At 46.2% G+C, this 27,847-nt stretch overlaps 1 protein-coding gene across 5 annotated transcripts in view; it reads left to right on the plus strand.

The window, feature by feature from the left end:
- The window catches only part of LOC141172296 (galactoside alpha-(1,2)-fucosyltransferase 2-like), a 243,557-nt gene that overhangs the window by 94,765 nt on the left and 120,945 nt on the right, over positions 1 to 27,847 (plus strand). Inside the window, exon 1 of one of the 5 annotated variants that reach the window (XM_073656333.1) lies at positions 26,554 to 26,677. The exons of 3 other annotated variants lie outside the window; for them this stretch is intronic. The gene's annotated coding sequence lies outside the window, so the exon portion shown is untranslated. Of the gene's footprint in view, positions 1 to 26,553; positions 26,678 to 27,847 lie in introns of those variants that run through there. One more of the 5 variants, XM_073656335.1, reaches the window with a different exon arrangement.

Here is a 27,847-nt window from a genome sequence, read left to right on the forward strand (position 1 = left end):
TTTTCCACTCATTTTGGTGGTTAACTAATTCACAACTCTGGAGTTGTTTGCACAAAAAAACAATGGATGGGAACCGAGCAGAGCTGAGTGGCCAAACTGTGGTATTAGGCCAAAACTATTGGCTGGGTTAGATGCAGAAAAAAATTATATTCAATTTGCAACCTGATGGAGGTCAGTATAGATGGACTAATAGAACAAGTCCCACACACAGCTAGAAGCCCAAATATTTTTTCAGAGGTAGATGCAGAAAAAAAATTATATTCAGTTTGCAACCTGATGGAGGTCAGTATAGATGGACTAATAGAACAAGTCCCACACACAGCTAGAAGCCCAAATATTTTTTCAGAGGTAGATGCAGAAAAAAAATATATTCAGTTTGCAACCTGATGGAGGTCAGTATAGATGGACTAATAGAACAAGTCCCACACACTGCTAGAAGCCCAAATATTTTTTCAGAGCTAGATGCAGACAAAAAATTATTTTTAATTTGCAACCTGATGGAGGTCAGTATAGGTGGACTAATAGAACAAGTCCCACACACTGCTAGAAGGCCAAATATTTTTTCAGAGCTAGATGCAGAAAAAAATTATATTCAGTTTGCAACCTGATGGAGGTCAGTATAGATGGACTAATAGAACAAGTCTCACACACAGCTAGAAGTCCAAATATTTTTTCAGAGGTAGATGCAGAAAAAAATTATATTCAGTTTGCAACCTGATGGAGGTCTGTATAGATGGATTAATAGAACAAGTCCCACACACAGCTAGAAGCCCAATATTTTTTCAGAGGTAGATGCAGAAAAAAAATATATTCAGTTTGCAACCTGATGGAGGTCAGTATAGATGGACTAATAGAGAAAGTCCCACACACTGCTAGAAGGCCAAATATTTTTTCAGAGGTAGATGCAGATAAAAATTATTTTTAATTTGCAACCTGATGGAGGTCAGTATAGATGGACTAATAGAGAAAGTCCCACACACTGCTAGAAGGCCAAATATTTTTTCAGAGCTAGATGCAGAAAAAAATTATATTTAGTTTGCAACCTGATGGAGGTCAGTATAGATGGACTAATAGAACAAGTCCCACACACAGCTAGAAGCCCAAATATTTTTTCAGAGGTAGATGCAGATAAAAATTATTTTTAATTTGCAACCTGATGGAGGTCAGTATAGATGGACTAATAGAGAAAGTCCCACACACTGCTAGAAGGCCAAATATTTTTTCAGAGCTAGATGCAGAAAAAAAATTATATTCAGTTTGCAACCTGATGGAGGTCAGTATAGATGGACTAATAGAACAAGTCCCACACACAGCTAGAAGCCCAAATATTTTTTCAGAGGTAGATGCAGAAAAAAAATATATTCAGTTTGCAACCTGATTGAGGTCAGTATAGATGGACTAATAGAACAAGTCCCACACACTGCTAGAAGCCCAAATATTTTTTCAGAGCTAGATGCAGACAAAAAATTATTTTTAATTTGCAACCTGATGGAGGTCAGTATAGGTGGACTAATAGAACAAGTCCCACACACTGCTAGAAGGCCAAATATTTTTTCAGAGCTAGATGCAGAAAAAAATTATATTCAGTTTGCAACCTGATGGAGGTCAGTATAGATGGACTAATAGAACAAGTCCCACACACAGCTAGAAGTCCAAATATTTTTTCAGAGGTAGATGCAGAAAAAAATTATATTCAGTTTGCAACCTGATGGAGGTCTGTATAGATGGATTAATAGAACAAGTCCCACACACAGCTAGAAGCCCAATATTTTTTCAGAGGTAGATGCAGAAAAAAAATATATTCAGTTTGCAACCTGATGGAGGTCAGTATAGATGGACTAATAGAGAAAGTCCCACACACTGCTAGAAGGCCAAATATTTTTTCAGAGGTAGATGCAGATAAAAATTATTTTTAATTTGCAACCTGATGGAGGTCAGTATAGATGGACTAATAGAGAAAGTCCCACACACTGCTAGAAGGCCAAATATTTTTTCAGAGCTAGATGCAGAAAAAAATTATATTTAGTTTGCAACCTGATGGAGGTCAGTATAGATGGACTAATAGAACAAGTCCCACACACAGCTAGAAGCCCAAATATTTTTTCAGAGGTAGATGCAGATAAAAATTATTTTTAATTTGCAACCTGATGGAGGTCAGTATAGATGCACTAATAGAGAAAGTCCCACACACTGCTAGAAGGCCAAATATTTTTTCAGAGCTAGATGCAGAAAAAAATTATATTCAGTTTGCAACCTGATGGAGGTCAGTATAGATGGACTAATAGAATAAGTCCCACACACAGCTAGAAGCCCAAATATTTATTCAGAGGTAGATGCAGATAAAAATTATTTTTAATTTGCAACCTGATGGAGGTCAGTATAGATGGACTAATAGAGAAAGTCCCACACACTGCTAGAAGGCCAAATATTTTTTCAGAGCTAGATGCAGACAAAAAATTATTTTGAATTTGCAACGTGATGGAGGTCAGTATAGATGGACTAATAGAGAAAGTCCCACACACTGCTAGAAGGCCAAATATTTTTTCAGAGCTAGATGCAGAAAAAAATTATATTCAATTTGCACCCTCGTGGAGGTTAGTATAGATGGACTAATAGAATGATGCTATGCCCAAAAGATTTTACTTCACTAGGTGCAGTAAAAAAATTGGTATTCTATACACAGGTGGTATATCTTGCAACACAGATAGGCTACTCCACTGACTAACACACTCTGCAATAGGCCAAAAAGGGTTAGCTTTGCTAGATTCAGCCAAATGCTGTGAAAAAAACTTGCACAGCACTGGCATAGACCTGCCTGGCAAAAACTGATAGGAACTGATGTAACCTAGTCCTGAAAAGGACTGCAATTACAATTAGTCTTTACTCCCACAATCTATCTATTTAAGAGCACAGACCTGCCTGATAAAAGTCGTAGGAAATGCTGTAACCTATTCCTTAAAAGGACTGCAATCACAACTATTCCCTACTCCCAAGCTATCTGTAGATTTGTGCGAAAATTGGCTTGAAATTAACAAAGTATAGCGCACACAGCAACAGCGGTGCCGTCTAACACGCAGCTGCAGCAGTGAGAAAATGGTGGCGACGGGGAAAATGGCTTGGTCTTATAGGGCAAGGACATGTGACATACACTGCCAATGACACATGCCCTTGCTTGTGTGAAAAAAAGCACTTCGCTCCGTGTGTGCGCTGCTGATAGACTGACAGATTGCACCTCCCCACTGTAAATGCGGGAAAGAGAAAAAAAATGGAGATCTTCATTATTCCTGCAGAGATCCATCCCCTGCCCCTCCCCCCACCCCGCTGTACCCTCAAACTGCATATTAACATTCATTTTCATCATTACTGAGAAAAAATCCAGTTATGATTTTGGTGCACGAACAGTTATCGAACATAACCTCGAACAGCCGAATTTTTCTCAAATCGTTCGTGTTCGCCGAACGGCTCGAACACCGCCCAAAACAGCTCGAATTTGAGATTGGCGAACAGTTCGAGTCGAACAACGCTCATCTCTATTAAAGAGGAGGCATTGCAGCCAGAGTATGATGAGATGGATCAAGAAGCCATAGCGGTCGATTACACACAGCCCAGCCTCATCTCATCCCAACGTGCATTGGGGGAGAGGAGGAGGAGGAGGAAGAACAGGAGCTTGTATCATGCGCTGTAGACGCTAGTACCTGTACAACTGTCATACCATCGGTTCAGCGTGGAAGGCCTGAGGACAGGGGAGAGGAGGAGGAGAAGGAGGAGGAGAGCATGGTCAGTCGTCATCTTGGTGAGGACACAGAAGTCTTGCCTGTTAGCAGTTTCTCTCTCTCTTCACTCCCTTATTCCTGAGGAGGAGAGGTCTACAAAAATGGGGCAGTACCAGAAGGCCCTTGCTGCAGAACTGTTAAAAAAATTCCCATCTGAACACGCTAGCGGCAGAGGTCACAGTTCGTTGCCCAACCAAGGCGTACATGCGAGAGAGACGCAACTCCAATCCAGCAGAGGCTGGGGAACACTGTGAACGTTCTGGGACAGTTTTCTCCGACCTTCCCTTCGGACAGACCCTGAGGCGCGGGGTACTCTCACAAGGAGTGGAAAGTTTCAAAAGATGGTGAGGGAGTACCTTGCCGACCTTACCAGCTTCCTCCGTGATTCCTCTGTGCCTTTTAATTATTGGGTATCCAAGCTGGACACTTGGAATGAACTCGCTCTGTATGCCTTGGAGGTCCTGGCCTGCCCTGCTGCTAGCGTGTTATCGGAGCGTGTTTTTAGTGCCGCTGGGGGAATTATAACTGATAAGCGCACTCGCCTGTCAAGTGACAATGCTGACAAGCTGACCCTTATCAAAATGAACAAGGTCTGGATTGGGCCAGACTTCTCATCACCACCAAATGACAGCAGAGTAACATAAAGTCAAATCCACTGTGTTATTTCGGGAGGTGTATTCACATGCACCGCTTCACACCCACACATGGGTATACGCTTCCTCATTTCGGCTGTTTTATGTTCTTCTCCTTATCCTCAGCCTCCACCACCACTATACCACCAGGGTGACCGTGGTCCATGTTGCCATTATTGAAAGTTCCTCAGTCCTTATTTTTGTCAGCTTTTGCTTGGAAGGCATAAGCAAAGACTGTGGGAGACCGACTCCCCAATAATAGGAATAATATTTTTAAGATGCTGTACTGTATGGCTCTTGTAAGGGGCATTAAAACTGTCTTGTTAAGCTACTGTGACCTCCACCACTTTTAAAAGGGGCATTAAAACAGTCTTGTTAAGCTACTGGGACCTCCAAGTCTCTTCTGAGGGGCATTAAAAGCGTCTTGTTAAGGTACTGCGACCTCCACCACTTTTCCGAGGGGCATTAAAGCATCTTGTTAAGCTCCTGGGACCTCCACGTCTCTTCTGAGGGGCATTAAAAGCGTCTTGTTAAGCTACTGCGACCTCCACCACTTTTCCGAGGGGCATTAAAACGTCTTGTTAAGCTACTGTAACCTCCACCACTTTTCCAAGGGGCATTAAAACCGCCTTGTTAAGCTACTGGGACCTCCACGTCTCTTCTGAGGGGCATTAAAAGCATCTTGTTAAGCTACTGTGACCTCCACCACTTTTCCAAGGGGCATTATAACAGTCTTGTTAAGCTACTGGGACCTCCAAGTCTCTTCTGAGGGGCATTAAAAGCGTCTTGTTAAGCTACTGCGACCTCCACCACTTTTCCAAGGGGCATTAAAACCGTCTTGCTAAGCTACTGGGACCTCCACGTCTCTTCTGAGGGGCATTAAAAGCGTCTTGTTAAGCTACTGCGACCTCCACCACTTTTCCAAGGAGCATTAAAACTGTCTTGTTAAGCTACTGGGATCTCCACGTCTCTTCTGAGGGGAATTAAAAGCATCTTGTTAAGCTACTGCGACCTCCACCACTTTACCGAGGGGCATTAAAACCGTCTAGTTAAGCTACTGTGACCTCCACGTCTCTTTCGAGAGGCATTAAAACCGTCTTGTTAAGCTACTGGGACCTCCACATCTCTTCTGAGGGGCATTAAAAGTGTCTTGTTAAGCTACTGCGACCTCCACCACTTTTCCGAGGGGCATTGAAAGCATCTTGTTCAGCTACTGTGACCTCCACCACATTTCCAAGGGGCATTAAAACCATCTTGTTAAGCTACTGGGACCTCCACGTCTCTTCCAAGGGGCATTAAAACCGTCTTGTTAAGCTACTGGGACCTCCACGTCTCTTCTGAGGGGCATTAAAAGCGTCTTGTTAAGCTACTGCGACCTCCACCACTTTTCCAAGGGGCATTAAAACCGTCTTGTTAAGCTACTGGGACCTCCACATCTCTTCTGAGGGGCATTAAAAGTGTCTTGTCAAGCTACTGCGACCTCCACCACTTTTCCGAGGGGCATTGAAAGCATCTTGTTCAGCTACTGTGACCTCCACCACTTTTCCAAGGGGCATTAAAACCATCTTGTTAAGCTACTGGGACCTCCACGTCTCTTCTGAGGGGCATTAAAAGCGTATTGTTAAGCTACTGCAACCTCCACCACTTTTCCAAGGGGCATTAAAACCGTCTTGTTAAGCTACTGGGACCGCCAAGTCTCTTCTGAGGGGCATTAAAAGCGTCTTGTTAAGCTACTGCGACCTTCACCACTTTTCCGAGGGGCATTAAAACCGTCTTGTTAAGCTTTTGTGACCTCAACGTCTCTTTCGAGGGGCATTAAAACCATCTTGTTAAGCTACTGGGACCTCCACGTCTCTTCCAAGGGGGAGTTCAAACCGTCTTGTTAAACTACTGGGACCTCCACGTCTCTTCTGAGGGGCATTAAAAGCGTCTTGTTAAGCTACTGTGACCTCCATTACTTTTCCAAGGTGCATTAAAACCGTCTTGTTAAGCTACTGGGACCTCCACGTCTCTTCTGAGGGGCATTAAAAGCATCTTGTTAAGCTACTGTGACCTCCACCACTTTTCCAAGGGGCATTAAAACCATCTTGTTAAGCAACTGGGACCTCTACGTCTCTTCTGAGGGGCATTAAAAGCGCCTTGTTAAGCTACTGCAACCTCCACCACTTTTCCGAGGGGCATTAAAACCATCTTGTTAAGCTACTGGGACCTCCACGTCTCTTCTGAGGGGCATTAAAAGCGTCTTGTTAAGCTACTGTGACCTCCACGTCTCTTTCGAGGGGCATAAAAACCGTCTAGTTAAGCTACTGTGACCTCCACGTCTCTTTCGAGGGGCATTAAAACCATTTTGTTAAGCTACTGGGACCTCTACGTCTCTTCTGAGGGGCATTAAAAGTGTCTTGTTAAGCTACTGTGACCTCCACGTCTCTTTCGAGGGGCATTAAAACCGTCTTGTTAAGCTACTGAGACCTCCACGTCTCTTCCAAGGGCCATTCAAACCGTCTTGTTAAGCTACTGGGACCTCCACGTCTCTTCTGAGGGGCATTAAAAGCATCTTGTTAAGCTACTGCGACCTCCACCACTTTTCCAAGGGGCATTAAAACCGTCTTGTTAAGCTACTGGGACCTCCACATCTCTTCTGAGGGGCATTAAAAGCGTCTTGTTAAGCTACTGCAACCTCCACCACTTTTCCGAGGGGCATTAAAAGCATCTTGTTAAGCTACTGTGACCTCCACCACTTTTCCAAGGGGCAATAAAACCATCTTGTTAAGCTACTGGGACCTCCACGTCTCTTCTGAGGGGCATTAAAAGCGTATTGCTAAGCTACTGCGACCTCCACCACTTTTCCAAGGGGCATTAAAACCGTCTTGTTAAGCTACTGGGAACTCCAAGTCTCTTCTGAGGGGCATTAAAAGCGTCTTGTTAAGCTACTGCAACCTCGACCACTTTTCCGAGGGGCATTAAAACCATCTTGTTAAGCTTTTGTGACCTCAACGTCTCTTTTGAGGGGCATTAAAACCATCTTGTTAAGCTATTGGGACCTCCACGTCTCTTACAAGGGGGAGTTCAAACCGTCTTGTTAAACTACTGGGACCTCCACGTCTCTTCTGAGGGGCATTAAAAGCGTTTTGTTAAGCTACTGTGACCTCCATTACTTTTCCAAGGTGCATTAAAACCGTCTTGTTAAGCTACTGGGACCTCCACGTCTCTTCTGCGGGGCATTAAAAGCGTCTTGTTAAGCTACTGTGACCTCCACCACTTTTCCAAGGGGCATTAAAACCATCTTGTTAAGCTACTGGGACCTCTACGTCTCTTCTGAGGGGCATTAAAAGCGTCTTGTTAAGCTAGTGCGACCTCCACCACTTTTCCAAGGAGCATTAAAACTGTCTTGTTAAGCTACTGGGACCTCCACGTCTCTTCTGAGGGGCATTAAAAGGGTCTTGTTAAGCTACTGGGACCTCCACGTCTCTTCTGAGGGGCATTAAAAGCGTCTTGTTAAGCTACTGTGACCTCCACGTCTCTTTCGAGGGGCATTAAAACCGTTTTGTTAAGCTACTGGGACCTCTACGTCTCTTCCAAGGGGCATTCAAACCATCTTGTTAAGCTACTGCGACCTCCACCACTTTTCCAAGGGGCATTAAAACCGTCTTGTTAACCTACTGGGACCTCCACGTCTCTTCTGAGGGGCATTAAAAGCGTCTTGTTAACCCTCTCTGAACTCCACAGCTCTTCCAAGGGACATTGAAATGTTGTTTTTAATTAACTGTAATCTCCACGACACTTCGAACGAGCATTGCATTTTCTCCTAATTTTTGGCAGCTTTTGCTTGGAAGGCATAAGCAAAGAAGACTATGGGAGACCCACTCCCCCATAATGGGAATAATGTTTGTAATATGCTGTACTGCATGGCTCTTGTAAGGGGCATTGCAAGTTCCTCCGTCCTAATTTTTGGCAGCTTTTGTTTGGAAGGCATAAGCAAAGACTATGGGAGACCTACTCCCCAATAATGCGAATAATGTTTGTAATATGCTGTACTGCATGGCTCTTGTAAGGGGCATTGCAAGTTCCTCCATCCTAATTTTTGGCATCTTTTGCTTGGAAGGCATAAGCAAAGACTATGGGAGACCCACTCCCCAATAATGGGAATAATGTTTGTAATATGCTGTACTGCATGGCTCTTGTAAGGGGCATTGCAAGTTCCTCCGTCCTAATTTTTGGCAGCTTTTGCTTGCAAGGCATAAGCAAAGACTATGGGAGACCCACTCCCCAATAATGGGAATAATGTTTGTAATATGCTGTACTGCATGGCTCTTGTAAGGGGCATTGCAAGTTCCTCCCTTCTAATTTTTGGCAGCTTTTGCTTGGAAGGCATAAGCAAAGACTATGGGAGACCCACTCCCCAATAATGGGAATAATGTTTTTAAGATGCTGTACTGTATGGCTCTTGTAAGGGGCATTAAAACCGTCTTGTTAAGCTACTGTGACCTCCACCACTTTTCCGAGGGGCATTAAAACCGTCTTGTTAAGCTACTGTGACCTCCACGTCTCTTCCAAAGGGCATTCAAACTGTCTTGTTAAGCTACTGGGACCTCCACGTCTCTTCCGAGGGGCATTAATACCGTCTTATTAAGCTACTGTGACCTCCACGTCTCTTCAAAGGGGCATTAAAAGCGTCTTCTTAAGCCACTCTGAACTCCGCAGCTCTTCCAAGGGGCAGTGAAATGTTGTTTTTAATTACCTCTAACCTCCACGACTCTTCCAACGGGCATTGCATTTCCTCCTAATTTTAGTCAGCTTTTGCTTTTCAATGCAAAGGTGAAAACTAAGGGAGACCCACTCCCCAATAATGGGTAGAAGGTTTATAGTACGCTGTAATCCACGTCTGTTTCAAGGGGCATTGCAGTTCCTCATAATTTTTGGAAAGCCTTCCATTCACTGCTTAGGCCAACAGTGTACAGGAGACCCAGTTGTTATAAATGGAAAAAACGGTTTAGTTAAGGCCCTCTGACCTCCATGTCATTTCCAAGGGGAATTAGAGTGCCTCGAAATTTTTGGTAGGCATTGCACTCACTGTATGCCCTATAACTGTGTAGCCGAACCGTTTCCTTTTGTTACAGAAACATATACTACAAGACATATGTGGTTGACTGGCCTGATATTGATGTGAATGGTCCCTGTTCCTCCTGCTCTTTCTCCTTTGCCACCACCTCATCCATCATTTATCACCTGAAGCTTTATTTTAACGGGAGTCATAGAAATGGTATAGTAGCAGGAAAACATCCAGCAATCCTCGGAGGAGGTAGGATATTCGCCAAAATGCTGACCACCTCAGGCCTAGCCGCTACTACATACATGCTCTTGCATTCCAAGAAAACAAAGCAGATGCTAACTTCTATCATCATCATCATGCTCCTTACCTTGGCACTCTCAACTCCCCTGATGGAGAAGCCAGGGCCCACCGGAGGAACCTGGTTCTCTGGTGGGCACGTCCAATGCTGCCCTAAAGCAGGCCGGGCTAAGAAAAGTGTGTGGGGGGAAGTTGACAGGAGAAATAGGGGCGGATGGGGACCGTTTATGGACACCCGGCTGCCCCCAGGCGGCTGGGGACCGTGTGTGGACACCCGGCCGCGGGGCGGCTGGGGACCGAGTATGGACACCCGGCCGCCGCCTGGCGACTGGGGACTGAGTTTGGACACCCGGCCGCCTGGCGGCTGGGGGCTGAGTATGGATACCAGGCCGCCAATGCAGCCATTACGTAGTGGCCAGATTCCGCCTCCACATGCCTAAAAGGCCCAATTTCAAGTGCAGGCAAGCAGTATGGTGTTGCAGCCTAGTGGTGGGTGGGTGGGTGGCAGGCTGCACACTTATGCTTGCATTCCAAGAAAACAAAGCAGATGCTAATTTCTATCATCATCATCATGCTCCTCACCTTGGCACTCTCAACTACCCTGATGGAGAAGCCAGGGCCCACCGGAGGAGTCTGGTTCACTGGTGGGCTCGTCCAATGCTGCCCTAAAGCAGGCCGGGCTAAGAAAAGTGTGTGGGGGGAAGTTGACAGGAGAAATAGGGGTGGCTGGGGACCGTTTATGGACACCCGGCTGCCCCCAGGCATCTGGGGTCCGAGTGTGGACACCCGGCCGCGGGGCGGCTGATGACTGAGTATGGACACCCGGCTGCCCCCTGGCGGCTGGGGACCGAGTGTGGACACCCGGCCACCGGGAGGTTGGGGACTGAGTATGGATACCTCGCTGCCGAAGCAGCCATGAGGTAGTGGCCAGCTTCGGCCTCCTGCAAACTAAAAGGCCCCATGTCAAGTGCAAGCTAGCAGTATAGTACTGCAGCCTGCGGGTGGGTGGGTGGTTGGCTGCATATTTGTGCTTGCATTGCAAGGAATGGGGGAGGTACAATTGAACACTGCCCTTGGACAAGGACTTGCACGGGGATAGTTGCAAGTCTGCATCTTCTGATGCGGCAAGGATGACTTCTGATGGGCACACTTTTAGGCAGTGACCTGGGTGTCAGAGATGCTTCCAGGGGTCTTCCCCATGCTGTTCCCATTGTCTTTTCAGCACTGTATGAATGTGTCACACAGCACATGGCCAGATAAGGTTGAAAAATGTTAAAATGACATTTCCCGGTGAATGTATTTGTCACGGTTGAAAGCAATGCAAAAGTGCAAAAACACATAAAAAATGCTACTTGTGAACATAGCCCAAGGTGTGGAGGAGTATTTTTTTGGGGTTTTTTTTTATTTTACCTTATACACAAGTCTTTACTCTGGAAAGGAACTTCCTTAGCATATTTCACAGGAAAGCAGTTTCAATTTTGTTTTTGAATGTTTTATTGTGAGCCCTTAAAAGTGGCTTAATACCTCTGACCACGTTGTTGACAGCAGTGACCTGGGGGTCAGAAATGCTTCCTGGGGCGATCCCCATGCTGTCCCCATGTCATTTGAGCACTGTCACTATCGTTTTGGGCACTTGTTAGGCTTTTAAAAGACTTCCGGGGGTGCCGCCGCAAAAATGCTCGGGTCTCCCATAGACTAACATTGGGCTCGTTGCTCGGGTCGAGCACCCGAGTATCACGGCAAGCTTGGCCCGAGTTTCGAGCACCTGAGCATTTTAGTGCTCGCTCAACACTAATAAAGACACAATCATGAACAAAAGCTCATCTTTAAGCCTTGTCTCTCTTCAGGACAATTGATAAATGGGTGTAATGTGTGCGTCATATAGAATATTTGCACAGCACATATATAGTATATAGGTATCCTATTACTTTCATTACAACAGAGAGTGTTCACGAAATTTCCATGCCTGAAGCAAAGTTCTAAAATTCTATTCATTTTATTGTAAATAGAGAGAAGATAAAGAATTCTATACAACTGTGTTCATCCAAACTTCATTCAATGGGCGGCAGAAAGATAAACAAAGGCTGGTTGACCTCATGGGAAAAAAAATTCTTTTACAGTTAAAATTTAACCCCAATGGAGCAGATATTTCATACACTAGTCTAAAAAATAGAATAAATTGCATCAACCTCATTAAAACTCCATGCCTCTCAGTGCATTTGAAATACTGTGTCCTAAAGTCATTCAGTGAAATCTACGCGTGGTATGAGAAAATATAGTAGAAAAAAATTGCACTGTTTTCAGGCTTTAGGCTTTACAAATCTACAAATCTAAAGTTGTTGGCTATTATGACGCCCCCTGGGCCATGGGGTACTCTGCAGCCGGGCCTCTGAGTATGCCCGTGGGGGATATCAATGTGGCTGGCCCGGTCCGTGACCCAGGGCGGTCAGTAAAAAGGGAAATTTAAAGGGGATTTGGAAATCCATGACACCACCTGTGGAATGCGGCAAAAAGGTTGACGCCGCTGTGGAGCAGTCCTCTGGAGCTGCTGTTACGGCAGCAGGGATAGTGTGGCTCTCCACAGGTAGAGCTAGCTCCAGGGCAGTGTAGGGGTAGATGGTGGATGCGGGGGAGAGACGGCAGGATGGTCCCGGAGGAAAGACGGACACTCACACGGGGGTAAGCTTCAGTACCTTTACTGGTGATGATGCAGGCACGGTCCAGGGTACTCCGGACGAAGGGCGCACTTTTGGACTCTCCCCAGTGAGCGGGTATAGGGCCTCCTAATCCGTGGCTTTACTCGTTAAGCTTCTGGCCTGCCTGGAACTAGGCCTAGCTTGGTTACTGTCTGTCTCTCCCTTGCACCTGCTGACCTGGTGGTAGGGCCTTCTGTTGGAGATCACTCTCCCTGGTTGACTCCTAGCCCTGGTACTGTAGTCAGCGTTTGGTAAACCTGGGACCTGTAGTCCTCCAGGGATTCCGGTGGTCCCTACTGGGTGTAAAGGGTCAATGTAGGCGTGGACCCGGTGTCCGGTATATATCTCTGGGTGAGCCTGGTATGCTTCTCTGCCCCCTCGCTACTTCTTCCTTCTCCTCTCGCCTTCGGCCACACTCAGGGCCCTCACTCGTGCTGTAGGCCTTGGCTCGCCTAAGCACAGCAGCCAGCGTGCTGCCTCTTCGCTGTACTCTGAGCGTCAGCACGCTCTCTGCTCAACTCTGAGCTCTGTCCCACTCTGTGTCTGAGTAGGAACTCTCTGAACTAACTTCTAACTCACTACTGACTGACTACCTGGCTCCACCCTCCCTATATATATGTCCCAAACGGGCTCCCTCTGCTGGTCTGAGGTGATAGGAGGGAGGTGTGTGAATGTGTGAGGGCCTCTTGTGGAGAAGTCCATCCATGCACCCTTCTGGGGTCTGTGGCACCAATGCACAGCATGGCGCCACATCCCCCCCTAGTAAAACTCAGTACTCCTGGACTGAAGCATTTTTCTCAAAACAGGTTAAACAATAACATTCCTTCCCTTTATGGGAGGCACTTTTCTTGAACGTTACAGGTAAAATTATAATACAATAATATAAAGTATCTTCAGCGTTTCTCAAATCAGTTCCAGTGAGATCACAGGGTATCCCTCTCACTGGTTAAAGTGCAAAGGTAGCTTGAGGGACCTGTCCGTAAACCCTCCACGTAGGTCCTGGTCATGGCTGCAGGGCACAGGCGATCCTGGGCCAGACCACGACTTCTACCATGCCAAACAGGTTTTTGTTCTGAGGTCGCTTAAAAGGCACTCCAGGGAGTGCAACTATGTACATGGCAGTTTTTGGGCTGCTCACAGTCCTCAGCCACCGAGTCCTTTAAATATACCCTTACGGGTAACTAAACGCAATGAGAAGTGTCCGTGTCACATTAATTGTACATTAACAAGGCAAAATAAATCAATAAATAAATACATGAAATTATTACAAGAACATACCCTACGGGGTAACTATTTATACTGTCAGTGTTTCTCTATTCATTCTCTATACCTGATAGGGGTCTGGCCTTTTGTGCTATGCGATGACCTACGTAGTACTGGGATGCGTGTAGTGTGGATGCTTTTGCTATTTTCCGCTCTATGTGTTGGTGGACTGCAAGACTGCCTTAACCTCTCTACGGGACTGGCAAGTACACTGGTTACTGGGCCTACTGGCTCTGCTTCTACCGGTGATCCTTCTTCTGGGGATTCTTCCTGAGCAGGCTCTTCTGGGACACTTACAGGTCTTACTTGCAGTGGAGGGTCTTCTGGCTGTTGGCTGCAGTGTATCACAGGTATTATTACCGCTCCATCCAGTTGAGGCCAATCTGCCGGGAAATCTCCTAAGACAGTATGGAGTACTTCTTTAGGCTTCTCCGGTACGGTGAGAGGCACTTCCTTCTGGGGCTTGAGCGGACTTGGGCACAGCTTCAGATGGTCTCTTGATACCATTGCAGTTGTTCTTCCTCCGTCTTTGCTAATTAGACAGGTTTTCCTATTGTCGAATCTGGAATTCAACACAGTGTAAGGTTCCTTTTCCCACTGGTCGTCAAGCTTGTGGCTTCTTCTCTTTCATTTCAGCACAACTTCTCCAGGTGTCAAGGGTTCGGCTGGTGCACTCTTGTTGTACTGTGCTTCCTGCTTATCTCTCACCCTACTTAGACTGTCTTCGACACAGGCCTGTACTCTCTTGTACTGCTCCTGTCGAGTCGTATCCCAGTCTTCAGTGGACATATCTGCTTCTGGCTCTACCACTTCCAGTTCCAGGTCCATGGGCAACTTTCCGGGTCTTGCTCTCATGAGGTACGCTGGAATACAATTGGTGAAACTCACAGGTATGTGATTGTACAGATCTACCAGGTCCGGTAGTTTGTCTGGCCACTGGTTTCTTTCTTCTAGAGGTAATGTCTTCAACAGGTCGATGTTATTTATCTTTTCACATAACCCATTGGTTTGGGGGTGGTATTGTGTAGTCTGGATCTTCTTACACCCGTACAGATGGCAAAACTCTTTGAACAGCTCGGCTTCAAAGGCAGGGCCTTGATCCATCAGCACCTTATCCGGGTATCCATGGGGCCTGCAGAAGTAGGCTTGAAACGTCATTGCTGCAGTTTCTGCCGTCAGATCCTTGACGGGGGCTACCACCAGGAACCGGGAGTAGTGATCCACCATGGTCAGGGCATACGAGTAGCCTGACCTGCTGGGTGACAGCTTTACGTGGTCTAGAGCGATGATCTCCAGGGGCTGGGTTGTCTTGATGGACTGCAGGGGTGCCTTCTGGCTGCTGTAGTCCTTTCTTCTGAGGCTACAGGGTCCACAATCCCGGCACCACCTCTCTATGGAACTCCGCATTCCAACCCAATAAAACCGATTCTTCAGGAGGGTTTCCAGCTTCTTCCAGCCAAAGTGCCCTGCTTGATCGTGGTAGGCCTCCAATACCATCTGGATGTCTGTCCTGGGCACTACGATCTGCCATACCATCTCATGGGTCCTAGGGTTGACATACCTTCGGCACAGCTTCTCTCTATAGATGAACAGCCGGCTTCTCTCATTCCACAGTTGCTTGGCTTGGGGAGGAGCGTCCTTCTCCAGGGAGGAACCTTCCTGGATTATCAGTTCATTGATATGGCTGACAACCGGGTCGCTGTCCTGGGTCTCCTTCCAACTGTGATGAGGTAAGGGATTTAATGTCTTGCCACGATACCTCCTGGAGGTCCGCTGCTCATGGACCATCCCATTTCTATGGAAGGCAGGTAGCTCAATCTCCTCCAGGTCATCCACTTCTTCTTCAGTGTCCGACTGGTGAGGCAATCTGGATAGGGCATCGGCGTTGGCGTTCTTGTGGCCTGCCCGGTACTTGATGGTGAACTGATAGTTTGACAGTCGGGCCATCCAACGCTGTTCCATGGCTCCCAACTTGGCTGTCTCTAGATGTGTCAAGGGATTGTTGTCAGTATAGGCCTTGAACTTAGTGGAGGCCAGGTAGTGCTTGAATCGTTCAGTGATGGCCCAGACCAAGGCCAGGAGCTCCAACTTGAAGGAGCTATAGTTTTCCGGATTCCTCTCGGTCGGACGGAGCTTCCTGCTAGAATAGGCAATCACCTTCTCCTTGCCATACTGCTTCTGACTCAACACAGCTCCTAGTCCCTCTTTGCTGGCATCAGTGTACAGCAGGAAAGGTTGGCTGTAGTCAGGGTAGGCCAGGATTTCTTCGCCGGTCAGGATCTCTTTCATCACTGCAAAGGACTCAGCCTGCTCTTTACCCCACTGGAAGGGCGGGTTCTTGCCTCTGTTGGACTGTACTACCATGAGATCTTGCAAAGGTGCTGCCTTCTTGGTGTAGTCCCTTACAAATCTCTGGTAATACCCGACCAGTCCCAGGAACTGACGTACCTCCTTGAGATTCTTCGGTTCCGGCCATTTCTGTCCCGGTTCATCCCATACCGGGACAACGACTCAAATACTTCTGCCAGGTGCTTCAAATGGTCCTCATACGTCTTGGAGTACACTATCACGTCATCCAGGTATAGCAGCACGGTCTAGAAGTTACGGTGTCCCAAACAGCACTCCATCAATCTCTGGAATGTTCCAGGGGCGTTGCAGAGTCCGAACGGCATACTGTTGAACTCGCAGAGTCCCATCGGGGTAGTGAAGGCCGTTTTCTCCCGGTCCTCTTCCGCAACTGCTACTTGCCAGTACCCACTAGTGAGGTCAAGGGTAGAGAAGTAATTTGCAGACTTTAATGCAGCCAGGGATTCCTCTGTACGGGGCAAAGGGTATGCATCTTTATGTGTTATGCGATTTACCTGTCTGTAATCTACACACATCCTCATGCTTCCATCCTTTTTCCTGACCAAGACCAGGGGAGCTGCCCAGAGGCTACAGCTATCTCTTATTACCCATGCCTTCTTCATGTCATGCAACATTTCCTTCGCTTTCTGGTAGTGTGCTGGTGGTATGGGCCTGTAACGTTCTTTGATGGGTGGATGGTCACCTGTGGTTATATGGTGTTGTACCCCTTTAATCCTCCCAAAATCAAGTGGGTGTTTGCTGAATACCTGTTCGTATTCCTGGACCACCCTGTATACACCTTGTTTTTGATGGACAGGAGTGGCGTCAGTCCCAACATGGAGCTGTTGACACCAATCCTCCAACAGAGCTTAGGAGTCATTGTCCTCCACTGTATCTGGTGGGGTCAAGGATTCCACTGTGTGTATGGCATCATGATTCACAATATACAACCTGGCAACAGTAGCATATCTTGGTAATTTAACTTCATCCTCCCCACAATTTAGGAGACGTATGGGTACCCTCCCATTGCGTACATCAACCACCCCTCTGGAAGTTAAGAGTGTAGGTCTGTTCTCTGATCTAATGGGTTCCACTACCGCCTGGTAGTTCTGTCCTTTGAGACCTATTGCTGCCCTACACCAAATCAGCATTTCACTCATCGGGGGAATCACAATGGGTATCGGGTCTGTCACCAGTACATTACCAATCTCACCACAGTGAGTATTACAGTCTTTTTAAGGCGCACATTACCCGGTGGCAACGGGCACGCAATCCTGTTCGTGATGCCAAGGCTGACGCGCCCCCTGGGCCGTGGGGTACTCGGCAGTCTGGCCTCTGTGTATGCCGGTGGGGGATATCACGGTGGCTGGCCCGGTCCATGACCCAGGGCGGTCAGTAAAAAGGGAAATTTATAGGGGATTTGGAAAGTTTGTGATGCCACCTGTGGAATGCGGCAAAAGGGTGCCGCTGCTGCGGAGCAGTCCTCTGGAGCTGCTGTTATGACAGCAGGGATAGTGTGGCTCTCCACAGGTAGAGCTAGCTCCAGGGCAGTGTAGGGGTAGATGGTGGATGCGGGGGAGAGACGGCAGGATGGTCCCGGAGGAAAGACGGACACTCACACGGGGGTAAGCTTCAGTACCTTTACTAGTGATGATGCAGGCACGGTCCAGGGTACTCCGGACGAAGGGCGCACTTTTGGACTCTCCCCAGTGAGCGGGTATAGGGCCTCCTGATCCGTGACTTTACTCGTTAAGCTTCTGGCCTGCCTGGAACTAGGCCTAGCTTGGTTACTGTCTGTCTCTCCCTTGCACCTGCTGACCTGGTGGTAGGGCCTTCTGTTGGCGATCACTCTCCCTGGTTGCTGGGGCCTCCATGACTCCTAGCCCTGGTACTGTAGTCAGCGTTTGGTAAACCTGGGACCTGTAGTCCTCCAGGGATTCCGGTGGTCCCTACTGGGTGTAAAGGGTCCCTGTAGGCTCGGACCCTGTGTCTGGTATATATCTCTGGGTGAGCCTGGTATGCTCCTCTGCCCCCTCGCTACTTCTTCCTTCTCCTCTCGCCTTCGGCCACACCCAGGGCCCTCACTCGTGCTGTAGGCCTTGGCTCGCCTAAGCACAGCAGCCAGTGTGCTGCCTCTTTGCTGCTCTCTGAGCGTCAGTACGCTCTCTGCTCAACTCTGAGCTCTGTCCCACTCTATGTCTGAGTAGGAACTCTCTGAACTAACTTCTGACTCACTACTGACTGACTACCTGGCTCCACCCTCCCTATATATATGTCCCAAACGGGCTCCCTCTGCTGGTCTGAGGTGGTAGGGTGGAGGTGTGTGAATGTGTGAGGGCCTCTTGTGGAGAAGTCCATCCATGCACCCTTCTGGGTTCTGTGGCACCAATGGGCAGCAGGGTGCCACAATTACATCCCACTTTACAAACTTTATGATTTTGCGATTTTCTGGAGCTTCTTTTTTTTTCTTCTGCATATTTTAGAACTTTTTTTGGCAATTTTGGGGGTTCAATTTACTCCAAAAACTTGTGAAATTAATAACGTCGGAAATTTTTCTGTAGAACATTGAAAATTTTCTTTGTATTTATTTGAGTTACATGTAGGTCACTTTTCTGTCATATTTCTGAGCATAAGCTAATCATGGGCCTTTTCCCCAACATGGTTCTTTACTCTAAATATTACATCTTATGCATATAGGAGTAATGGCACTATGTGCAACAGATGGATTTCATTTTCTTTTAATTAACATTATATTGTTTTTAGGGACACTATTTGGTTTGTGGTTAGTGGAGAAATTTCTGAGATTTTTTTTATTTTTTTTATCATTATATTATGTATAGTGTTTCTTTGTTTAAAAAAAAATTAAGTAACTACCTTGTGCCTTTATTAAGCTACAAAATTATTCAAAAACCTTGATTAGACCTTCAAACTTCAGATCTCGAAGCAAGTGCTGCAGCATGATGAAGCCGTTCTCTGCTGGTTCTACAGAGACTGAAGGCCAACTTCTAATTAAAGGCCCCGTCACACTAAGCGATGCTACAGCGATCACGACAACGATTTGACCTGTCAGGGATCGTTGCGGCGTCGCTATGTGGTCGCTGGTGAGCTGTCAAACAGTCAGATCTTCCCAACGACGCAGCGACCCATAACGATCTGTATAACGATGCACGCCTATCTGTTTCTGTGTCTGAGTCGTCAACAAGGTCATTGGTAAAGTGTCAAACACACCGATGCATGCTACCCAGCGGGACCTCAACGATCAAAGAAATGTCCAGTCCATTCCGACACGACCAGCGATCTCACAGCAGGGGCCTGGTTGCTGCTACGTGTCAAACGTAGCGAGATCGCAACTGAGGTCGCTGTTGCGTCACAAAACTTGTGACTCAGCAGCGATCTCGCTAGCGATCTCGCTTAGTGTGACGGGGCCTTAAGACATCAGTGATATTTCTCTTATGCAAATGAGACGCCCTCCCTGGGCGATGGGGTTACTCGGAGCCTGGTCGGTTGTAGGGGAGGGGGGATGCAGTCGTGGCCTTGACCCGTTCCGTGCCCAGTGCTGCCTCATTAAAAATTGGGCTTTTAAGTGAGAGTGGTATTTCGACTACGCCACCTGCGGTTTCCGGTGATGGACACCAGCACTGCTACAGTCCACTGAGGCCGGTGTTACAGGCAGCTAAGATGGGACGGCTCCCCACAGGCGGATCAGGCCTCAGGGCAGTGTGAGGAAGGAATGGTGGGTGCAGTGCCACGCAGGAAATAACAGGCTGAGGCGGTGTGTGAAGTCATCCAGGGTTTTTACTCACTTTCAGATGAACTTTAGCCGCAAAGCTTCCCTCTGCTACACACAGCGTACTGCGACCACCGGGAAGGGGGTCCAGCACTTTCCAGGTAGATCAGGAGCACCTGTCGAGACCCTTCTGGTGTGTGTTCCTCTCCTTGGTAAGTTCTCCCACTAAGTCTTCTCCTGACTATGTGTGGTGTGAACGTAATGTAAGGCTGGGTCCCACTGGATAAACGCAATTTAAGAGATACAGGTGGCGTAGGCCGCTCTATCCATATCACCCTGGGAACAACTAAGAGTCCCGGCTTTTCTGACTGAGACGTGAAGTAACAAAGTCAGATATCGGGGGCCGGTCACCCCTCTTGCAGCAGGAATCCCCCTGACTAGGCCAGAGTAAAGAATACAGGTGGCGACTCCGCTCGTCCGTATCCCCCGGGGATCCTTTTGCCTGTGGAGCCAATCTCCTCTGCTCCCCTCCTAGGCCTTCTTAGATCAGGACCTTGACTGGGTAGAGACAGTGGTTAACTCTGACCCGCTCCTCGTCTCAAGGCCAGAGTATGAGGACCGTGTATCTTCAGCCAGCTACAGCCTCTTGCTGGACCCCGACAGAAGACCCACAATCAAAGACCTTGAACTTAAGATGGCCGCAGATTAAATATGAATCAATAAGTGTTTCTTAAAAGTGTGTCCTCCACCCTCACCCACTACATGGTTCCCCCTATCTTTGGTTCCCCCCATCTCCTCTATCCCGGCCCGGGTCAGCACCCTGGTGCATTTAGGCCCCCTACAGAACAGCAGTGGTGTAGTGTTGAGTGGTGAAGTAGGGTCCTGAGAGATGCTCCATCCTTACCTGGAAGAGGAGATACAACACCTCAAACTGAGGTGCAGTACCCCTGTGGCGACTGAACCATCAGGGGCGCCACACAAACAACGTACTGATTTTCATCAGTGTCTTGCAACAGACATTCATCAGTGTTTGGTCAGTGTGAATTATGTCAATAGTGTCTGTACTAATCAGTCTCCCTTTTATTAAACTCTCCAATCCATCCTTAATGCAACAGCCAGGATCATATTTCTGTCCAACATCTACACCAGGGGTCTCAAACACGGGACAGTTCTCCAACATGGGCACCAGGCTGGGGACAGTCCTAAAAGATAGGAACCAGGCTGGGGACAGTCCTAAAAGATGGGGACCAGGCTGGAGATAGTCCTAAAACATGGGGACCAGGCTGGGGACAATCCTAAAACATGGGGACCAGGCTGGGGACCGTCCTAAAACATGGGGACCAGGGTGGGGACAGTCCTAAAACATGGGGACCAGGCTGGTGACAGTCCTAAAACATGGGGACCAGGCTGGGGACATTACTACAAGAGGGGGACCAGGATGGGGACATTCCTAGAAGATGGGGACATTACAACAAGATGGGGACCAGGATGGGGCATTACTACAAGATGAGGACATGTCTACAATATGGAGACCGGTATGTGACATTACGACAATATGGGGCCCAGTATGGAATATTACGACAAGATGGGGACAAAGATGGGGGACATTACAAGATGCAGACCATGGTGGGGCACATTACTACAAGATTTTGGCAGAAAAACTTCAAAATAAAGCATGAAAAAATATTTTGCCACTAAAAATGCTGCTTTATATCTAAACTAAAGTAAACAAAAAAGTGCATGTTTTATTATCGCCACATCCATAACGACCCAAGCTATAAAAAATAAAACAGCTAAAATGTTCAAAAGGTGTATAGAAAAAAAAATGGTATCACTAAAAATGTCACTTTGTCCTGCAAAGAATGCCCCCCAAATTAATTTTTTTCCGTGTGCGGCCCATATACTCAGCCGAGTTTGAGACCCCTGATCTACACCGATGCCTCTACCCTGTGCCAGTTATTGCACTAGTTACCCATCTGTTATAAAATACAAAATAAACTTATTACTCTCACCCACAAAGCTCTCCATGGTTCTGCACTACCCTACATCTCATCCCTAATCTCTATCTACCACCTTACCCATGCCCCCCATTCCGCTAATGACCTAACACTAACATCCTTATTCCTTAATTATCCAAACCTCGCACTCCCGTCTCCAAGACTTCTCGCATGTTGCGCCACTTCTCTTAAATGCACTACCCGGCCAATTTCATCAATTCCCAGCACCCAAGCGTGCATTAAAAATGTATTTCTTTAGACTGGCCTATCGCCTCAACTCACTTATCTAACTATTTATGTTTTGCCCTTCCAACATTTTCCTCCAAATCTAATCCTTTGTATCATCTGTTTATACTGCCTCCATTCACTTAATAGCACTTTGTAAAGTATCTGTACTTATACAGATACTGGCTGGTGACTGGTTCATGCAGCGTTATTGGAATACCCTATTATATTAATGGATGGACTATATAACACAAGCACTTTTTATCATTCATCTTTCGTGTCTCCTCTATTTCATTATGGATTGTAAGCTTTTGAGCAGGGCCCTCACTCCTCTTGGTATCTGTTGAATTATGTTGACCTAGATTCCCTAGATCTACATTGGACAGTTTGTTCCATGATCTGATCAAAATTAAACATATCTCGGTGTTTTGGTGGGAACACTTGGTTTGGAAGAAAACACGGACATGTGAACACCTCTCTAGACTATAATAGGTACGAGTTCTATCTGTGAAAATCATGGATAGAACTTGTGAGAAACTGATGTCTGAAAGAAGCCTGAAGGCTAAAGTATAACAAACATAGCAAGGAAGTGATCATGATACAGGAGGACATCAACAAATGTGAACTTCAGGAGGTTTGCTTGTATTTTCAGGAGGCATACTTGTGCAAATTTCATATTTGTTGTAGACATTTCTACGACTGAATGGTGTTTCGGAATCACGTGCTTGTATTCTGAGAATGCTATCTGGATGAATGGGACACTGCAACAAATCTGCTGTATGTGACTACATGTAGCACGTAGGCACAGCCTACATGTATTAGGTGCTAAATGCCCACCTAGCAAGACACATATACCAAAAGCGAAGTGCAAGGGAGGTACAAATAATACCAGTGCACACTTGTGGGAATCATGAAATATACTACTTTATTAACGTGTCAATTGAAAATATAAGGAAACAAAAATGGTTAAAAAGACTTTAAAAAGCACACGCAAAAATCAAAACTGGTTCACCATGATAAGTGGCAAGAAATGCCCCTTGAAAAATATATACAAGTACCACACAACATAAAGTGCAATTATGCAGTGTCGTACGCATATGTTTCACTAGTAAAAAATTAACTATTTTTCATCCAAGTTGAATTTTTTTTTTGTATCTGAGTATGTTCTGTTTTTCATGGGCCTATCCGAAAATCAAAGCAAAATAGTGCATGCAGTCATCTTCTCTAAGGATCAACTAGGACCCTTTGACCTTGATGGATCAGCGTTCCATCTGAGTGCTGTCCATGAGCAGTCACATGTTAAAGAAGCACTCCCATTAAAAAATGTATCCTAATATATTGCAATCATCATATTATATAGCACTGTGTATTTACAATTGCACTGTGATGCTAGTCACTACTCAATCTGATGCTCGTCACTACTCACAAACTTATCGTGAGGCAGGATAGTTAAGAGGTCCGGGGTCAGTACCAAGAGGGCTCATAATAGACAAAGGGAAAAGACAAAACTGTAGTCAGGTCACAGTCCGAGGTCAGATTATCAGGAAGGTAGCGGATCAATACAAAGGGGTAAGTAAAATGGGTGGTCAAAGGTAAATCCAAGGTCGGCAACGGAGATCATAATACAACAAAGAGCACAAAGCAAACACACACGACTTGAGCAAAGCTACAATTGGCAATGGTCTGACCACTGTCAAAGTACTAAATAGCCCTGTAATCACCCAGAACGGATGAAACCTGGAGAAGATCCCACAGACCCAGCCAGATAGGACGGCTGAGCTGTCATTCACAATACTTACACCTCAGCCTCAGATTGGGCAGTTGAGTTGTCACTCACAATCCTGACAGCTCAGCAAGCTCTCGATCCCATAGGGTGACAGAGCTGTCATTCACAGCATCTATGGGACACAGTGAGTGCTGAAATCGTGACAGTGGGAAGCCGGCTGTCAATCAGCATGACATCGGCAGTCTCGTTCCATCGACAGAGCAGCCCACAATAAGAAGACCTGCTCTATTGACATGGAGCTGCTGAACTGCCATCAGGAGTGGTTGGTGACTGCTCTGAGCCGGCGCTGGGTACAACAGGCAGGTAGTTGCCTATTAGCAGCTACCTGCTTGTTAGTTTTTAGGCCCATAGTTAGAAAAAAAAAAATCCTGGATAAACTCTTTAAAGCAGCTAGTGGAAAGAGGTTTCTGAAAAGTGGGACTCTTGCAGAAAGAAGGTTAATGTGAGTATGTCGAAAGAAGTGATTCCAGCGGCAAGAGCTTAAAAGACGATCCATCTATAATAAAAAAAAAAAAGCCAACAACGCTGAGCTATGGTGGAGATGAATAAAGCAGAGCTGCATCCAGATTTTCTGGCACGATTTTCTGGCACCTGGGGCAAGAAATTAATCCCCATGCCCCAAGCACATATGCGATTTGCACACTGAAAGTATGTGGCAACAAGCTGCTTCTCCCAATTTTCTCAATGTTCAGTGAAAAACTGAAAGAAGCAGGAAGAAAAGTGAGTTGTCACATGACCGTAAGTATGAAATCACATATGAGTGAAGTGGTCATTTGATGACTACTGGAACCAGCAAGAAGAGCTGAATCCTGACAGTGGGTGTATTACATGCTGTTAGGATTGGCATGCTACAGGGCTTATTTTTATAATTAAAGGTCTTGTCCAGGTTTAAGATAAAAGTATGCAGTCACTGTATGTGACTGCAGGCTCCTGAATTCTCACAGTGCATGCACTGCACACTTTTAGGATTCTCCATTGCCGGTGGCAAGAATGGACGGTGCTGTGAGCATACAGTAAGTATGCGATTTTTAGAGTTCTGGTCACATTCCAACTAGATGTGTCCGGCCTCACTCAATTCATTTTCATTGAGTGATGCCATACATGTCTAGTCGACACGTGACCGCATGTAACCAAATCACATATTTGCGGTTTCGTGACCACCCACTCTCACTGCCGGCACCAGAGAATCCTGACATCGTGCAGTGCGCGCTGTGAGAATTCAGAAGTCTCCAGTCACATAGAATGATTGCAGACTCATCACAATCTTGGACAACCCCTTTAATGCTCTTAACAAAATAATGATGATAATAATATTTTTTAATTTTATAGCGCCAACATATTCTGCAGCACTTTTTAGAGGGAACTTCTACAGATAATAAAGATATTACAGAATGAATATAACTCAGATACTAAAAGGAGTTGGGGCCCTGCTTCTTGGAAAATTACAATTCATGAAGAAATAGGGAAGACACGAAAGCTAAATGGTAAAATGTGCTTATATTGTATGATACAGCCATAATATAATAAATAGGGTAAGCACATAATGCTGCATGAACCGGTCACCAGCCAGTATGTGTGCAGCTCAGTCACAGAGGGCTGTTAAGTGCATGGAGGGTGTGTGAAAAGATGCTACGAGGGTCATGATTTTGAGGAAAATTTTGTATGAGCCAAATGAGGATAGTAAGTGAAGTGAGGTGGGGCAATAGGCCAGTCAATAGAAATGCGTTTTTAGGACACGCTTAAATCTGTGGGTATTGGGAATTAATCGAATTGTCCTGGGTAGTGCATTTCAAAGAATTAGCGCAGCAAGAGTGAAATTTTGGAGGCGAGAATCGGAGGTTCGGATTATTTAGGATTTTAGTTTTAAATCATTAGCAGAATGGAGGACGCGGGTAGGGTGGTAGACTGAGATGAGGGAGGAGATATAGGGTGGTGCTGAACTGCGGAGCGCTTTGTGGGTGAGAGTGATAAGTTTATATCGTACTCTGTATTGGATGGGCAACCATTGCAACGACTGGCACAGGGTAGAGGCACTAGTGTAGTGGTTGGAAAGGAATATGATCCTGGCTGCTTCATTCAGGACGGATTGGAAAGGGGAGAGTTTGGTAAGAGGGAGACCGATTAGTAGACAGTTGCAATAGTCAAAACAAGAATGAATAAGAGCTACAGTAAGAGTTTTTGCTAACTCCAAGGTAAGAAAAGGTCTAATTCTAGAGATGTTTTTGAGGTGTAGGTGACATGAGTGGGCTAGTGATCGGATGTGAGGCGTGAAGAAAAGATCTGAATCAAATATGACACCAAGACAGCGGGCATGCTGCTGGGGAGTAATGGTGAAACCACACACGGAAATTGCAAAGTTGGGCATACAGTGGTGGCCAAAAGTATTGGCACCCCTGCAATTCTGTCAGATAATACTCAGTTTCTTCCTGGAAATGATTGCAATCACAAATTCTTTGGTCTTATTATCTTCATTTAATTTGCTTGCAAAGAAAAAACACAAAAGAGAATCATTTCACACAAAACTCCAAAAATGGGCCAGACAAAAGTATTGGCACCCTCAGCCTAATACTTGGTTGCACAACCTTTAGCCAAAATAACTGCGAACAACCGCTTTCGGTAACCATCAATGAGTTTCTTACAATGCTCTGCTGCAAGAAAGAGTTTCCAGTTTGTCAGGGAGCGCTTCCAGGTGATTCATTACTTACTCCAAATGAATCACCTGGAAGCGCTCCCTGACAAACTGGAAACTCTTTCTTGCACTTTCTGACGAGTCTCCTGCAAGGGAGCTCGTTTTACCTGTTTTTGAGCTGCAGGCCAGCAGATCCAGACGACTACTCCACTCCCTAAAGACAGGGTTACATGCTGGATAACAAGACACCACAAAGGTGAGAGCAATTTTTAATTCTAATTCGATATTATTAAAATACTACACTTAGATCTGCGCCCCCCCTTTCTTTTCTCCTTTTCCTTTTTTATTCATTACAATGCTCTGCTGGAATTGTAGACCATTCTTATTTGGCAAACTGCTCCAGGTCCCTGATATTTGAAGGGTGCCTTCTCCAAACTGCCATTTTGAGATCTCTCCACATGTGTTCTATGGGATTCAGGTCTGGACTCATTGCTGGCCACCTTAGAAGTCTCCTGTGCTTTCTCTCAAACCATTTTATAGTGCTTTTGGAAGTGTCATTGTCCTGTTGGAAGACCCATGACCTCTGAGGGAGACCCAGCTTTCTCACACTGGGCCCTACATTATGCTGCAAAATTTGTTGGTAGTCTTCAGACTTCATAATGCCATGCACACGGTCAAGCAGTCCAGTGCCAGAGGCAGCAAAGCATCCCAAAACATCAGGGAACCTCCGCCATGTTTGACGGTAGGGACCGTGTTCTTTTCTTTGAATGCCTCTTTTTTTTTCTTGTACACTCTATGTTGATGCTTTTTCCCAAAAAGCTCTACTTTTGTCTCATCTGACCAGAGAACATTCTTCCAAAACGTTTTAGGCTTTCTCAGGTAAGTTTTGGCAAACTCCAGCCTGGCTTTTTTATGTCTCGGAGTAAGAAGTGGGGTCTTCCTGGGTATCCTACCATACAGTCCCTTTTCATTCAGATGCCGACGGATAGTACGGGTTGACACTGTAGTACCCTTGGACTGCAGGGCAGCTTGAACTTGTTTGGATGTTAGTCGAGGTTCTTTATCCACCATCCGCACAATCTTGCGTTGAAATCTCTCGTCAATTTTTCTTTTCCGTCCACATCTAGGGAGGTTAGCCACAGTGCCATGGGCTTTAAACTTCTTGATGACACTGCACACGGAAGACACAGGAACATTCAGGTCTTTGGAGATGGACTTGTAGCCTTGAGATTGCTCATGCTTCCTCACAATTTGGTTTCTCAAGTCCTCAGACAGTTCTTTGGCTGCAAGTGTGATTTAGTTATTGCCAACACCTGTTAGGTGCCACAGGTAAGTTATAGGTGCTGTTAATTACACAAATTAGAGAAGCATCACATGATTTTTCAAACAGTGCCAATACTTTTGTCCACCCCCTTTTTTAGGTTTG

The sequence above is a fragment of the Phyllobates terribilis genome, unplaced genomic scaffold (assembly GCF_046119375.1).
Source record: "Phyllobates terribilis strain yellow unplaced genomic scaffold, ASM4611937v1 Scaffold_12__6_contigs__length_324123572, whole genome shotgun sequence".
In the NCBI taxonomy this organism is placed as follows: domain Eukaryota; kingdom Metazoa; phylum Chordata; class Amphibia; order Anura; family Dendrobatidae; genus Phyllobates; species Phyllobates terribilis.